Consider the following 15613-nt stretch of genomic DNA (forward strand, 5'->3'; position numbering starts at 1 on the left):
CCAACAATCAACAGTGGGTTCACGGTCATCATTATATTCTTAATTCCAGATATTTATTGAATTCAGATTCCACCATCTGCCATGGTGGGATTTGAACCCGGGTCCCCAGAACATTATCTGGGTCTCAGGATTAACGGTCCAGTGATAATGAGGCCATTCCCTCTGATATTTATTTTCCTGGAGATTATCTTTGTTTCATTCATTTAAAATTGGAACACTACATTTAAACTTAGGTCAATTCTTAAAGTATGACACATAAAATGTGTGCTAAAGTCTGATTTTTGTTAAACTTTCAAACGTCTCATGGTCTGTATACTCTAATGTCAGAAATTGCTGCTTTATATGGTTAAAAAAAATTATAAACATGTAACATGATGTCATGTGTCCCTTTTAAAGGTTAGCAACAATTAAATATGTAAGAACCAAATGAGTTCACACAAATGTAAGTTAAGCCTGCAGAATGGCTTTATACAATAAGACACATTAAGAGTGACTGGGAAAGTCAGAAGACCTTTTTTAAGAATAAGTTGCATATACAATCAATTCTTTTTATTCATTTGTTCCAAATTCCAAATGCAAAAGAAATCATTTCATTAATGCTCAAGTTTCAATAATGACATTGGGCTTTGTGCTGCATACCTTTTTATCACTACACCAATGATTTACAAGTGGTTTGCCGTGCGTGATTATTAAGGTTGCTATCATTCAAAACATTTCTTGAAGTTGTGAGCAAAATGTTCCTTGAGTATCCAGCCATTATTGTAATGGCTCACAGAATTCCTGTATATCAAGGACATTGAAAGACACAGAACTCTTTGTGACATTGTCAATACACTTAAGTTCATTAATATGTTGCCATGTCATGAATTAATAATTCTTCTAAGTTTTGAGATTGTCATCTTTAATATGTAACAAAAATTATTTTCAGTATTGTTTCTTAACTCATGAAAGTACAAAATTGTACCTATATAAACAAAATTTAAAAGCTATTGTGAATCATTTCAATTATCAGCTTTGTATTGGTAAATTTTGGCTGATTGAAAAATCCCATTAAAATATTGTATATCCACTTATTTCCAGTTGCTACTTTAGCTGTTCAGTTGCGATTTTATGGAAACAGAATGTTTGCAAGCCAGACGTAATTGTGATGCTAATTTTGGTTCTAGAAGTCTAGTGCTAAAGTGTGTGCAACGGACAAAGCCTTTTTTCCTATGATGGATTGTTCCAATATGAAGTGGCAAAGTAAGGTGTAGCTGCGTGTCTTGCCTATTCTCTCAAAGTTATTGCTTTAAAAAGGGAAAAGACCCATAAAACTGTCTCTTTAGAAAAGTCAGCAAGTGAGCTGTTGAAGTTGTTTGTAGGTTTTATGCTACAGATGACTGGTTGGCTTTATATTTTTAAATATTTTGCATATTTTGTAGTTATAGATATGTGTAAGTTGCAGCACTTTATATGATCCATTAGTAGTGAGCCATGGGGTTAGTCTCATCATAGAAATACCCATTTGAGGTTGTAGATTATTGCAGTATGTTACCCACTTTTGAATAGAGCACCTGTGCTCTGTTTGTGACAGACAAACAACACTTTCCTGTCGCGAACCATTTCAAATCCACCTCTAACTCCCTGGGTGACATGTCCATCCTGAGCCTCCTCCAGTGTCACAATGGTGCCACCCACAAACTGGAGGAGCAGCACCTCGTATTCCACCTCCGGAGCCTCCAGCCCAATGGCCCAAATGTGGACTTTACCAGTTTCAAAATCTCCCCACCCTCAACCTCACCCCATGACCAACACTCCCTCTCATCCCGCCTCCTTGACCTGGCACAACCTGTCCATCTTCTCGCCCATCTATCCACTCCTCCCACCTGACTAATCCCCACCACTGCCAACCTGCACTCACCTATCACCATCCCACCTGCCTTCCCCAGCTCCATCCCTCCTCTCTGTATTTATTTCTGAGCTCCTTTCCCCCTCCCTATTTCTGAAGAAGGGTCCTGACCCGAAATGTCAACTTTTCTGCTCCTCTGATGCTGCCTGGCCTGCTGTGTTCCTCCAGATCCACACACTGTTATCTGTGATAGAGTTTGCTTGTTTGATAAATGATAAGGTACAGAAAGACCACAATGAAACTGTTGTACATAGGAAATTGGTTGCCTGGGCTTCAGAGACAGAATCAAGGTACTGAACTTATAATATAAAAGTCTGGCTGTGGTGTAGGAAGGATCAGTGAATAAGAATAAGAATTATGTCCCAAATCTTAAAATCAAGGTCAGTATCCTGATCAGAGAAAAAAATGTGTTCTAACCAGAGTTCTCCGAGACTGGGAACCCTTTCTGCAGCAGTTCAGGCCAGGAACCTTGGCAGAATGCAGGACAGTAGATTGATGTTGAAGCCACGTTCCCTTATCATGACCATCACTGCAGTATTTCAGGTTTTAAAGGTCCTGCTATTGCATTCACAGCCACATCGAAAGAGTGAATATCTAAGGGTAAGGAGGGACTAGGATGTCAGGTGAGTTAGAGATTAAGGTGGCAGGTGAGTGCTTTAAGTAGGCCAAATGGGGAGATGTGCTCTGATGATAAAGGAGTGAGTAGTGAGTGATCAGGGAAGGTACCTCACAGAATGGTAGCATTGGGGGATTGTGAGGGGAGGGTGATTGAGCCCAAGCAGGGTAAGTGTTAGGGTGATCATCGTAGGGTCCAAATGGAATTGAGATAGGGTAGTGGAGTTTAAATCGTGGAATTTGTCTCCTAGACAATGAAGCTTGCTTGAAAATAAGCATTTGTTGCGACCAAGGGGTTGGATGACTGTCCTGTTTTCCCACTCCTCATTTAACCACACAGGTTTAATTTTATTTTGTTTGTAAGACAATATGCTTGCACATCTAATGAATGTTTAAGTGCTTCGGTGCTTTCAGTATGAAATGCACAAGTAGGCAGGCTTCATTGAGATTTTAAAACGAATGGCATTTATTGCAATTTACCTGGTTTGAGGGAATAACACAAATGCTCCAACCTCCTCTCTCACACAGAGATAACAGGGTAGGAGGATAAATTAAGCAATTTAGAGTTCATTAAAGTGAAGGGATAAACTGTTGTTAAGGTTGGTGACTTGGCTGACTTCACACTGATCCTCCTGCATCGTGGCTGAAATTAATTAAACACATAAATGACCTACTCTTCTAAAGACAGCAACAGCAGGGTTGAGTTCTTTTTTTAAAATATTTGCAGCAGAAACTTGCAAGTTCTCTGGACACACAGAGAGACCCACATATAATTCTTACTTTATCAGTCTCAAGTACTTATCCAAAGAAAACAGGTACTTAAACACAGAGGATCTTATGACAAGGCAGTTATCTCCCACTTTGCATTTACCCTATATGTGGTTGTTGTATGGTCAATTCCACATGCATGGTTTCCTTCCTTAAATAATGTCTTGACATATTTCTTTCACAACCAAAATGCGTTACCAAGTAATTTTTTTCAATGTTTTGTCTCCACCCAGTTGAGTACCCAGGTGATTGTCTGGATACTTTGATAATGGGATGGGAGATGGCTCCCATTCATACTCCTTCAAGGCAGTTGATTCTAGTGATAGTGGGAACTGTAGATGCTGGAGAATCTGAGATAACAAGGTGTAGAGCTAGATAAACACAGCAGGCCAAGCAGCATCAGAGGACCCTTTGGGTCTAGACCCGAAACGTCAGCCTTCCTGCTCCTCTGATGCTGCTTGGCCTGCAGTGTTCGTCCAGCTCTATACCTTGTTATCACAGTTGTTCTAGTGAGGCTTTTCAGACAGGGAGGCTTCACTTAATGGCCTTGAATATAGAAGGTACAGTGATGCAAATATGTAGCCATCTTTGACTGTGATTTTAATTCACTGGAATGTTGCTTTACTCTTCCTAAAAAAGAAAACTTAGTTTTTAAATTTGTAGCCTTTTTTTCAGAAAGCTTCGCTTCATACCACATATTTGTTTTAGATTATCAATATTGTTCTTCAGAAAGGTAACTCCATCATATTCGCAAAAAAAAATTTTGAAAGATACAATCCCATACTTTTGAACCTTGTCTGAAGCTTAGCTTTTATAAAAATAAATCTAATTTGATGCCCATCTCTTCTGACAGCTTTAAATTCACTGAGGCTGCTACTTGATTGCTGTGCACTTAGGTTGTATTTTTGCTTCGGCAAAACACCATAAATAGCCACATTGCCATTTTGTAGAAATTTCAATATTTAATCAGTAGTCATATAGGATTATTATAACTATATTATTATATCTATAGAGAATTTATAGAGATTCCTGTTAAATGCTTGGGGTAGTTATATGAGGAAAGTAGATTTAAGTTTACTCTGACTCAAATTCGTCGAATCTGTCACCAACCTTTCAGATTGCACAATACACAGGGAAATTGTTCTCGGCATGAAATAGCCATTCGGCTGCTTTGTGAACTGACCAGCATTTCTAGAGATTCTGCATCCCAAACTTAATCTCCAGCATCTGTCTGTGTTTGTTTACGTGTTTTGTTAAATATTACAATAGAAAGGACGATATTACATTGACACGAATATTAGAATATGATTTAAGAGTGAAGTTATGACAGAGTGGGGTGAGGAGAGGGGTTTGGTTGAAAGGCGGAGGCATTAACTTGTTAAAGCAGTCAATGCTGAATTTAGCTGTGTTTGTTAATTCCATTCCTTCACAAAAATAATGTATTCTACTCATGTAATCATTAATTTTATATGGTGGTGGTTATTTTGATACTTCTCCACCGTTGGTATGTCTTGATTGTTGACAGAGGGCTTTATTTAAGAAAAATGAGATCTGATTTTCTCTGGATGAGTCTATTGGTGCATTGTGTATCCTTCAATGTTTTTTTAACTGTGGCTGTGACTACATTCTCAAATATGTTGACAAGACTGATCATTATTTCTTCAGAGAATGTACTGGAAGACTAATTTTAAGCACATCAGTGTTTTGTTGAACATGAGCTGAACGGTTCTGATGTGGCAGTAATGTGAAAGCAGATCGCAGTGTCTGTTATTTGTTGCCTGAACTATAATACAGCAATTTTCTTTTATTTGCTAAGTAAATTATGCGTTGAACTAGTGTCAAAGCCACTCTGGCAGATTCCTATTTATCTCAATATGTGGGGAAATGTTCTTGGAAAATGCTGCATGCAATGTGTTTTTAGTCTGCCGGCTGAAGTGCAAAATATACTAACTCAGGAAGAAACTGTTAAAACACATTTGAGGTGACGTAACAATGCTACAGAAACATTGTATTATTCTGGCTAAGGGTGTGATAAACCAACTTTGTTGAAAACAATTACATGTTAATTTTCACTACACTAAAGCTGATATATAAGTTCTTCTGTTTTTAGCAAAATATGTAAGTTTCCACTGGACCTTCACTACTTTTGCCTTGCACTTCTCTTTTTGAGTAATCCTGATGGTGTATTAGGGAATAATTCATCTGAAAGTGGTATGTAAGTACAGAACAGTTAATTAACTGTAACAGAATGTAAGCAATGCAGACAGAGGAACATGCAGAAGTGAAGAGAGGCATACCAGAAAAGGCAAAGGAGAGACTAAGTGAAATAAGCAAATATAGTCAAAAGCAGCATATAAGTCACCCTTATTTAGGCCTATACTCAACGTATGAATTGACCTCCTTTTCGAAGAAAGGCAAAAATATGCATGTGAAATTGGTCTCAAATTTCTACCTCAGATGCATATTTAGCTCGTTCTGCCAGTCAGGGCATGTGATCAAGCAGATGGCATTAATCGTGTTGTGAAGAGGATGTACAAAAATTGAAGACACACCCACATGATTTGATTTGATTTGATTCATTGTTATCAGATGTCTCTGAGTACAGTGAATAGCTTTGTTTTGCGAACAGTACAGGCAGATCAAAACATACAAGGATATATAGGTCATAGGTTACTTGGACAGAGCAAGGAATTAAAGGTTACGGCTGCACAGGAGGTGCACAAAAGCAAAATCAGTAATAGATTTGAAATTCAGCAGTCTAAATAACAGCAGGGAAGAAGTTGTTCTTGAATCTGTTGGTACTTATGTTCAAACTTTCTGTATCTTCTGCTGGACAGAAGAGGTTGGAACAGTGTATAACTGAGGTAGGTGGGGTCTTTGATGCTATTGGCAACCTTTCCGCAGCAATGAGAAGTGTAAATGGAGTCCATGGATGGGAGGTTGGCTTTCATGATTGTCTGGGCTCTGTCCACAACTTCGTGTCGTTTCTTCCGGTCCTTGGCAGAGCAGTTGCCATACCAGACCATTATGCACCCAGGCAGAATGCTTTCTGTGCTGTATCTGCAGAAGTTGGTGAGAGTCCATATGGATGTGCCAAATTTTCTAAGCCTTATGAGCTGCATAAGGTAAGCAATAAACAGAAATGGAACCTCTGGCAGGAAAAAAAGAGAAGTATAAATTTAGTTTCCAGCTGAAAGCCACAAAATTTGCAAGTTTGTCAATCAACTGCTGCAGCAAGGGATTTGTTTGTGGAAAAGCTGGTTCAAGAAAGGAAGAAGACAAATAGAATCTGTTCCAAAGAAGGTGTTCAACTCCAAATGCACCAAGAGAACAGGGATCAGGCAGTGACCAGATCTTGACTAGGACGTATTAATATTGATCTTCGAAAATCATCAGATCGGCTACAACATCACCAGTTATGCAATTTAATCGCAGTCATTGAGGTCTTCAGCACACTGAAAGGCCCTTCAGCCATCAAGTCTACATTGGTCAAAAATAAACACTTAATTATTCTAACCACATTTTCTAGCACTCAGCCCACAACCTTATATGCTTTGACACTGCAAGTGTACTTTGAAATAGGTCTTAAATGTTATGAGGCTTTCTGCCTCTACTACCTTTACAGGAGCATTCCAGATTTCCACCACCCTTTTGGGTGAAAACATTTTTCCTCACACCCCTTCTGAACCTCCTGGCCATAATTTAAATCTATATCCCTCTCCCCCGGTTGTTGATCCCTCCATCCACCCTGTCAATGTCCCCCATAATTTTACACAGTTCAATCAGATCAACCACTGTCAAACAAAAACAAAGTTGCTAGAAAAGCTCAGCAGGTCTGGCAGCATCTGTGAACTTCCTCAGAACCGGACCCGAAACATTAACTCTGTTTTTTCCTCCACAGATGCTGTCAGACCTGCTGAGCTTTTCTAGCAACTTTGTTTTTGTTCCTGATTTACAGCATCCACAGGTTTTTTGGTTTCAAACACTACCTGTTCTGTTACCTAAAGGGACCAGTGGATGTGCACACTCAAGTTCCAGGGTATACCTGCCTCTCACATCAGAGATTCCAACTATCTCCCTTGACATTTGATGACATCACCATCACTGAATCCCCAAACATGATTAATATTGTCCTTCTTGGAACAGAGTAGATTAAAAGATGGCCTAATGGAGGTTCTCAGGAAAATGAGGGGTTGTGAGAGTACAGAGAATGTCAGTATTTCTGCTGGTGAGTGAGTTAATGAGTGGAGGCCATTAATTCAAAACCATTGACAAAAGATTTAGAGGGGAATCATTTTTCTGTGACCCGTATGCTGTAACAAACTCTCATGTACATTTGCCAACAACAATATTGGAGCTAGTCTTAACTTTGTGTAAGTGAATAGATTTTTCTCTGAGTTTGGGCCATTACTTCCATAAATAAGCAATACTATTCTTTAAGAAATGCAGAAGCCAAAGTCCAGTCCAGTCCTCCATTCCCCATTTCAGCCACTATTCTCATGCTATTGATCTCATGCCATTATAATAGACCTGATGTAATTTTATTAAAAATATAGCATGCCCTGACATAATAGTAGTACATCTTATTCTAGTGGTTAGTGACTATATAATTTGCCTTTAGCTTTCAGTCCAAATTCCTTCTGTTCTTTATTTGTTAGCAGCAAAGCCTGGATCATAATTAAATAAGGTTACTTTATGCATTTCCTTTGTTAAATATCTTTGTTCAAGAAAGAATGAAAGAAAATGGTCGAGGGTAAGAGTTGGAAACAAATACAATTGTGTTGGATAGACTATGGAAATATTGACATAAAGCCAAATGGCAAGATAAGCTGAGGGAAATGAAAGAGTAAAGTCATAGAGTCGTTGGGCTATACAGCATGGAAACAGATCCTTCGGTCCAACCCGTCCATGCCGACCAGATATCCTAAATAAATCTAATCCCGTTTGCCAGCATTTGGCCCACATCCCTGTAGACCCTTTGTATTCATATACCCATCCAGATGCCTTTTAAATGTTATAGCTGTACCAGCCTCCACCACCACTTTCTCTGGCAGCTCATTCCATACACACACCACCCTCTGTGTGAAAATTTTGCTCCTTAGATCCCTTTTCAATCTTTCCTCTCACACCTTAAAGCCACGCTGTCTAAGTTTGGACTCCCCCACCCTGTGGAAGAGACCTTGTCTATTTGTCCCGTCCCTGCTCCTCATGATTTTATGAACCTCTGTAAGGTCACCCCTCAGCCTCCAATGCTCCATTGAAATTAGCCCTCGCCTACTCAGCCTTTCCCAATAGCTCCTACCCGCCAACCCTGGCAACATTCTTGTAAATCTTTTCTGAACCCTTTTAAATTTGACAACATCCTTCCCATAGCAGGGAGAACAGAATTGCATGCAGTATCGCAATAGTGGCCTATCCAATGTCCTGTACAGCCAAAATATGATCCTCTTGTGCAATCGAAAACTATTGTAACCCGATTTGAAAAATGACAAGTCAGTCAAAGTCTTTTTTCCTGACTATGTTTGTTCTTTGCCCATATGTTCCAATACAGAAGCTTTAGTTTATATTGTACAAGAAAAAATGCTCTGCTTCCCACTGGCATGAGGTGGTTTACCAGAGCATGATTTCTTGTGAAATAGGATTAATTTTGATTGAGCCCCATTATAATAGAATTATTGTGGACTGGTTTTGTTGCAGATGGGTCAGATAAGGTCTTAGCAATGTAATCAATTGATGTTTTAAAATCATGGTGCATACAAAAGAAACAAATTCATAATTCAACACATTTCACATGGAATAGGATGTTGGGTGAATCTGATGCTTATATTCAGGATTAGAATAGCAATGGTCCTTTGGGGCAGTTTCTAGGAAATGCTGATTGTGCCATAACATTGAAGATCTGGTATTTGGGGGATATGTTAAGTAAGTCTTATTTGTAATAAAATTGAAACCTGGCTGAATTGTTCCTAATATTCAATGCAGATACAGTCTAAAACCTCTATAATTAGACATCACCAATCTGATTAAATTTAAAACTGTTATGCCCAGTGGAGGTGAGGGACTGGAAAAGAATCTGTGCATCTGTCCAAACTTGGCCATAACAACACACTTCCACAGGAAATAAAGTCAGCCTAAAATTGTTTAACTGACAATATTACCCTGATTAAACCCCTACACCCATGTCCTGGGGCTGAGATAATTTGCCCTCAATACCGCAATAATCTTCCTTTGTGCTAGATACGATTTCAACCAGTGGGAAAACCTGACTACAATTTTGCTCGGGTTCCTCAATGCCACACTCAGTCAAATACTGCCTTGATGTCGAAGACGTAAATATCACCTTGCTGAATTCAAATTTTTGCCTACATTAGAGGTGCTACATTTTGGTAAGGCAAATCAGGGCAAGGCATATACTCTTAATGGCAATGCCCTGGGAGTTTTGCCGAACAAAGAGACCTTGAAGTGTAGGTTCATAGTTCCTTGAAAGTGGAGTCGCAGGTAGACAGGGTAATGAAGAAGGCATTTGGTATGTTTGGCTTTATTTGTCAGTGCACAGAATATAGGAGTTGGGAGGTCAGGTTGAGGCTCTACAGGACATAGGTAGGCCACTTCTGGAATGCTGCATTCAATTCTGGACTCCCCACTATCAGAAAGATGTTGTGAAATGTGCCAGGGTTCAGAAAAAATACTACCAGGATGTTTCCAGGGTTGGCGGGCTTGAGCTATAGGGAGAGACTGAACAGGATGGGGCTACATTCTCCGGACCATCGGCGGTGAGGGATGGCCCTATAAAAGTTCATAAAATCATCAGGGGCATGGATGGGATGAATAGCCAAGGTCTTTTTCCCAGGATAGAGGAGTCCAAAACTAGAGGGCATGGGTTTAAGCTGAGAGGGGAAAGATTTAAAAGGGACCTAAAGGGCAACTTTTTCACATAGGGTGGTGCATTTATGGAATGAGCCACCAGAGGAGTTGGTGGAGGCTAGTACAATTCCAACATTTAGAAGGCATTTGGATGGCTATGTGAAAATGAAGGGTTTAGAGAGATACGGGCCAAGTGCTGGAAAATGGGACTAGATTAATTTAGGATGAATGGTTGGCTTGGATGAGTTGGACGAAAGGGTCTGTTTCCGTGCTGTACATCTCTATGACTTTGACTAGGGCTTTATCCAAACACAATGAGGACAGAAGCTGAATAGCCTGAGCATCACTGAACATCAGCACCGGGCGGGTTACTAATATGTAGTTGCACTGTTTATGACACCTTCCATTATTTCTTTGTTTGAGTACAGACTGATGGGCTAAAAATTGGTTGTTTTGATTTGACCTTTTTGTGAGCAGGATGGATCTGGGCAATTTTCCACATTGTCGGTTTGTTGCCAGTGTTATGGATGGCTGGAATAGCTTGGATGGGATATGGGTATTTACAGAGGTCTTCAGTTCTGCTGCTGGGATGTCAGGGCTCATAGCCTTTGTGTCCTGGAAGAAAATTAATGTTTATAAAATATTACAATTTAGAGACAAACCACGAACTATGCTAACTTAAACAAGTATGATTGTATGTTACCATATAAATATATAATTTAGTTTATGGATTTTCCAGAATCCAGTTATTTTAAAAACCCTTACCATCCATCTAAATGTAACTGTGATTATTTATTTATGATGCAGATTGGTTATTTTTAATATCTACATGTATAGAAATACATGTGAAGGCACCTTCCTGTGTGGTCTGTGCACTCAATCAAAAGATTATGCCTATACTGTAATTGCAGAATTAACCTAAGCAAACTAAATCTGCTGCAGGTCAACTGTGCCCTTCCTGTTATGGATGGTAGAAGAATTCTTCCGTGACAGAGATAGAACACAAGGTTATGAATTTACATTATTTCAGTCTCCCTGAGAATGAAGCACTAAGTAGTTATTGCTATCTGGCAATTTTTACTGTGTTTCTGAAATGTCTGATTCAATTATTTAAAAAACTAGTAATTGTGTTGCAGTTATCCAATTCAGTTAACCTTCCAAACCTTTGGCAGTGTTGTAATTTAGTTGGAGATTTAATGAATGAGGTAACATTATCTTCTTCCAGCACATCTGTTTTGTACAGGCCATTAGTGCAAGGCCACACACAAAGTAGTCTCTCAGGACCAGTGCGATGGTGTTAAAACAGTGTTATTATGTGGATTGATTGGTTTGGTTATATATTCCCTAAATAAGTGCTGAAATATGATAGTCCCTGATATATTCACAGAATTTTCAGGCACCGTTCTGACATTTTATAACAAAAGATCATTCTTCATCAGATAGTTGCAAAACATTGATTGTATAGAATATAGAATAAGAATTTGTCAGTCAAAGCGATTCTGTTTGAATAAGCAGCGTTTAGCAATAGGACAGATACAAAATCTGTAAGACATGCTATTTAATTAAAAAAAGGAAACCTACAGAGACCTAAACAAAGCCTATGAATAACTAACGATGACTGTCTAATTTCTGCAATAACTGATTCATTTCTCCCCTTGTCTGCCACTGTTGTGATCCTTTTAATTCATGGGATGTGGGCCTCACTGGCTAGACCCACATTTATTGCCAATCCCTAATTGCCCAGACACTGTTTAATAGTTATCCATATTTATACATGATTAGAGTAAAACAGTTTATTTTGGCAAGAATTAAATTGAACGTTTACCCTTTTAATTTTCACCATGCTTTTAAAAAAATGATGAAATGCTTTTCTTTGATTATTGGACTGTTGTGAAGTGCTATACAGAATCACATTAAAATAAGCTGCTGACTTTCACCTTAAGGTTGTGAATGAACTTAATTTAAATAATGGGCTTCAGAAAGCTCAAACAATAAGCAGTTTTTGATTCAGCATCTTACTTTTTGTGGGCTTATAAAAAATGTATGCTGCCTCCATAAATATTATCTGCTTAAAGTTGCATTTGTCGCATTTTATGTGATGTATTCTGAAGTCTATTTGAATCTGTATTATTGTTACAATTTATGGAATTTAATTTTGATTTCTGATATTTTCATCCACCAAAAGAATATCATGGTGATGTGATTCAGCAAACTTATATTAAGCTCAGCTGGCTGGATGGCAGGTTTGGGCTAAACTTCTGCACTCTCTGAGGTTAGCATGAAGAACACTTCTTCTCAAGTTCTCCCCTCTCCTAAGGTGTGGCCACCCTCAGGATAAACTGCTAACCGCTCTGTCTTTTTCTGTCTCTTGCTTTCTCTCTCTCAGTCTCTCTCTCTCTCTCGCTCACTTTCACACACCAATGAGACAGCAGCCCTGTGGCCTGGTAAGACTCGGCTGAATTTACCTTTACCATCAATTTATGTGGCCAACACAGAACTCTTGTATATCTACCACTTGTGAGAAATTAGTCATTTGTGTAACTAATACTATTTATATAACATAGATTTCATTTCCTGCTGCTGCATTCTGGAAAAGGATAAGAAGTTTTACAAGTCAGCATTTTGTCATTTTGTCACTGTCAGAGATTGGTGCACAGGGCAAGATATTAAACAGAGGTTGATCTGGCCTTGGGTCTGATAATACAAGGGAGTGTATATTCTTTATTGTTAATCTTAATGACTAATATAATTACAGTACAAATACATCTCTAAAATAATTTGCCCGACCTGCTAATCTTGTATAAAATTTATAATTGGCTGAACAGAAGCGCACTGCTATAAACAAAATTCAGAAACTATAACCCATGTTTGTGTTTTGACATAGTTAAATGTCCTACTGACTTACCAGATAAGAATTTGGCACTAATAGTATTGAATTGTTCAGTGTCACAAAATTTATGATACTGTGTTTGGAACAGATCTCAAACTAAAGGATGTCATAATTGGAATCCATGCTTGCATCACTAATCCGCACCAAGCTTCCAATTGATTTGAGAAGTCACAGGAATCAAAGTAAAGAACATTATTAGAAAAGGCATGTTAACCAGCTATAAATGTACAGTAGATCTAATTCATATAGTAGGACACTTTAAAACAAAGTTTCTTTGGGATCCGATTTGATTCTGTAATTATTGGCGTGCAGTTCTATAAACTGGAGTGATTCTTCAATCTTGGGGACGGCTACTGGAACTTGTTTATTTTGTATGTCAATTTGCAGTGGCTGTGTACAAATCCATTTCATTATAATCCTTATGAATAAGCGAGAAAAGCTGGAAAATAACAATTAGCTAGCTGTTTAATAAACTCAGCAAATCCCAAAGTGTTTTGCATCCGTTTAGATCATTTTTAAAGGGCAGCTATTGTTGTAATGTGGGAGCAGTAAAGTGCACAGTGAGATTCCGTACAGACACAGATGATTTGTTTCTTCATTGTTGAGGGATAATTGTTAGACGAAAGGCTAGGGAGGACTCCCCTACCCTACTGAGATCAGAGAAGACCTCTGTTTAATACCTCACTTAAGGATCGATCTCTGCCAGTGCTGCACTTGCTGTCTACAGGACTGATGTGTCAGCCTAGATTTTAGGTTCAAGCAACTGGAATGCAGTTTAAACTCACAACACTATCTTAGAGGCGCAAGTGCAGCGTGGCTGGAGGTGAGAATTCAGAATCATCAAATGAAGTGGTTCTGCAGGATAGAAGATGAGCCTATCATTATAATGGTCTTACCCAGTTTCTTAATTTCCTGGTAAAACTAGGCTAATGGAAATTGGTCGAATAACGGAATGCAAACATGTTTCTTATAAATTACTCAAATTTGATTCCTCTAAAAATGTCAAATTCCATGTAACAATGTACTTTATAATTGGAATAATTACCTTTTGAACTGTATTGTTAATGTAACATAGGATGGTATGCATAAATTGTATCTTTAAACTTTGTTGTTTTTGTATCTTCATAGGAGAATTGTTTCTTCCACGCAAGCTATAAATATATTTTGGAATATAGTTCTGGTGTAATAGTACATAAACAATATCACTAGCCAATCAGCTAAATATAGTAAAATGAACTCTGGTGCCTTATTGCATTTACAGTTCAGATTGCAGCTCCATTTACTTTGCTGTTAAAATGTTTTTTGATACATAGAGTCTTATGGGTTTGTACAAATTCTGGCATTTGGTCTACTGTAGCAACAGAATCTTAAACAGTGTTCTTTCCTTCCTTCCTCCTTGAACTTTTATGATGATTGCACATAGTTTCAGTAAATCATTGCATGTAGTGCTAGACATTGGGAATTAGGACACCCAAAGCACTTCGACATGCAAGATCAACAAGTTTTGTTCAGGCCAAAGAGTATCTTTTACCAAGATGCTAGCTTTCAAGCACCAGTTGAAATGTGTCGCAGTATGCATTGCTCAGAAAGTTCCTAGAGCACTTTTAAAAACATAGAGGATGCATGCTGGTTGAGATTGTGTTGTTAGGTTGGGTTGATACCAAAGAAGATGAAGATAAAGAATGTTGACCGAAAACAACAAATGCTGGGTATCACAATGGGTCAGACAGCATCCATGGAGAGATTTGTGTGCATCTGTCAAACAAATATTTCAAGGGCTTATTTCTGAATGTTGTTCAGCCCTAAAATATGAAAATTGTTTTGGAATTTATTACTTATGACAACTTTTATTATTGAAAGGCCTCATGCAAGTGAATGTCAGTATGAAGAAATATTTGAATTTTTTATAATCAAAAGGAAATTGCAAGTTGCTACACCAAAGTTTTTAAAAGTGAAATCTAAGTAGGTATAACTTGCAATTAAGAGAGTACCTTTCTTCATACAGATATAGTAGGAATTGCTGATGCTGGAGAATCTGAGATAACGTGGTGTAGAGCTGGATGAACACAGCAGGCCAAGCAGCATCAAAGGAGCAGGAAAGCTGACGTTTTGAGTTGAGACCCTTCTTCAGAAATAGGGGAGGAGAAGGGAATTCTGAAATAAATAGGGAGAGAGGGGGAAGTGGATAGCTTCTTTATCCATCTTCTATCCACCTCCCCCTCTCTCACTATTTATTTCAGAATGCCCTTCCCCTCCCCTATTTCTGAAGAAGGGTCTCGACCTGAAGCAACAGCTTTCCTGCTCTGATGCTGCTAGGCTTGTTGTGTTCATCCAGCTCTACACCGTGTTATTTCTCTTTCTTCATATGTTTGTTTTATGAAATCATATAGATGCTTTTAAAGGTAGACAAGTCTCTTGGCCCTGATAAAATGCATCCCAGGGTACTATAAGAGGTGATGGGAAAAATAGTAAATGCACTAGTAATTATTTACCAAAATTCAGTGGACTCTGGAGTGGTTCCCGTAGATTGGAAAACGGCCACTGTTTAAAAAAGGAAGTGGACAGAAAGCAGGTAACTATAGGCCAGT

At 38.5% G+C, this 15613-nt stretch overlaps 1 protein-coding gene across 3 annotated transcripts in view; it reads left to right on the forward strand.

Moving 5' to 3' along the window:
- pphln1 (periphilin 1) overlaps positions 1-15613 on the forward strand; it is a 134777-nt gene that overhangs the window by 97393 nt on the left and 21771 nt on the right. The window lies entirely within an intron of this gene.

Source organism: Stegostoma tigrinum, chromosome 18, assembly GCF_030684315.1.
Source record: "Stegostoma tigrinum isolate sSteTig4 chromosome 18, sSteTig4.hap1, whole genome shotgun sequence".
Classification (NCBI taxonomy): Eukaryota; Metazoa; Chordata; class Chondrichthyes; order Orectolobiformes; family Stegostomatidae; genus Stegostoma; species Stegostoma tigrinum.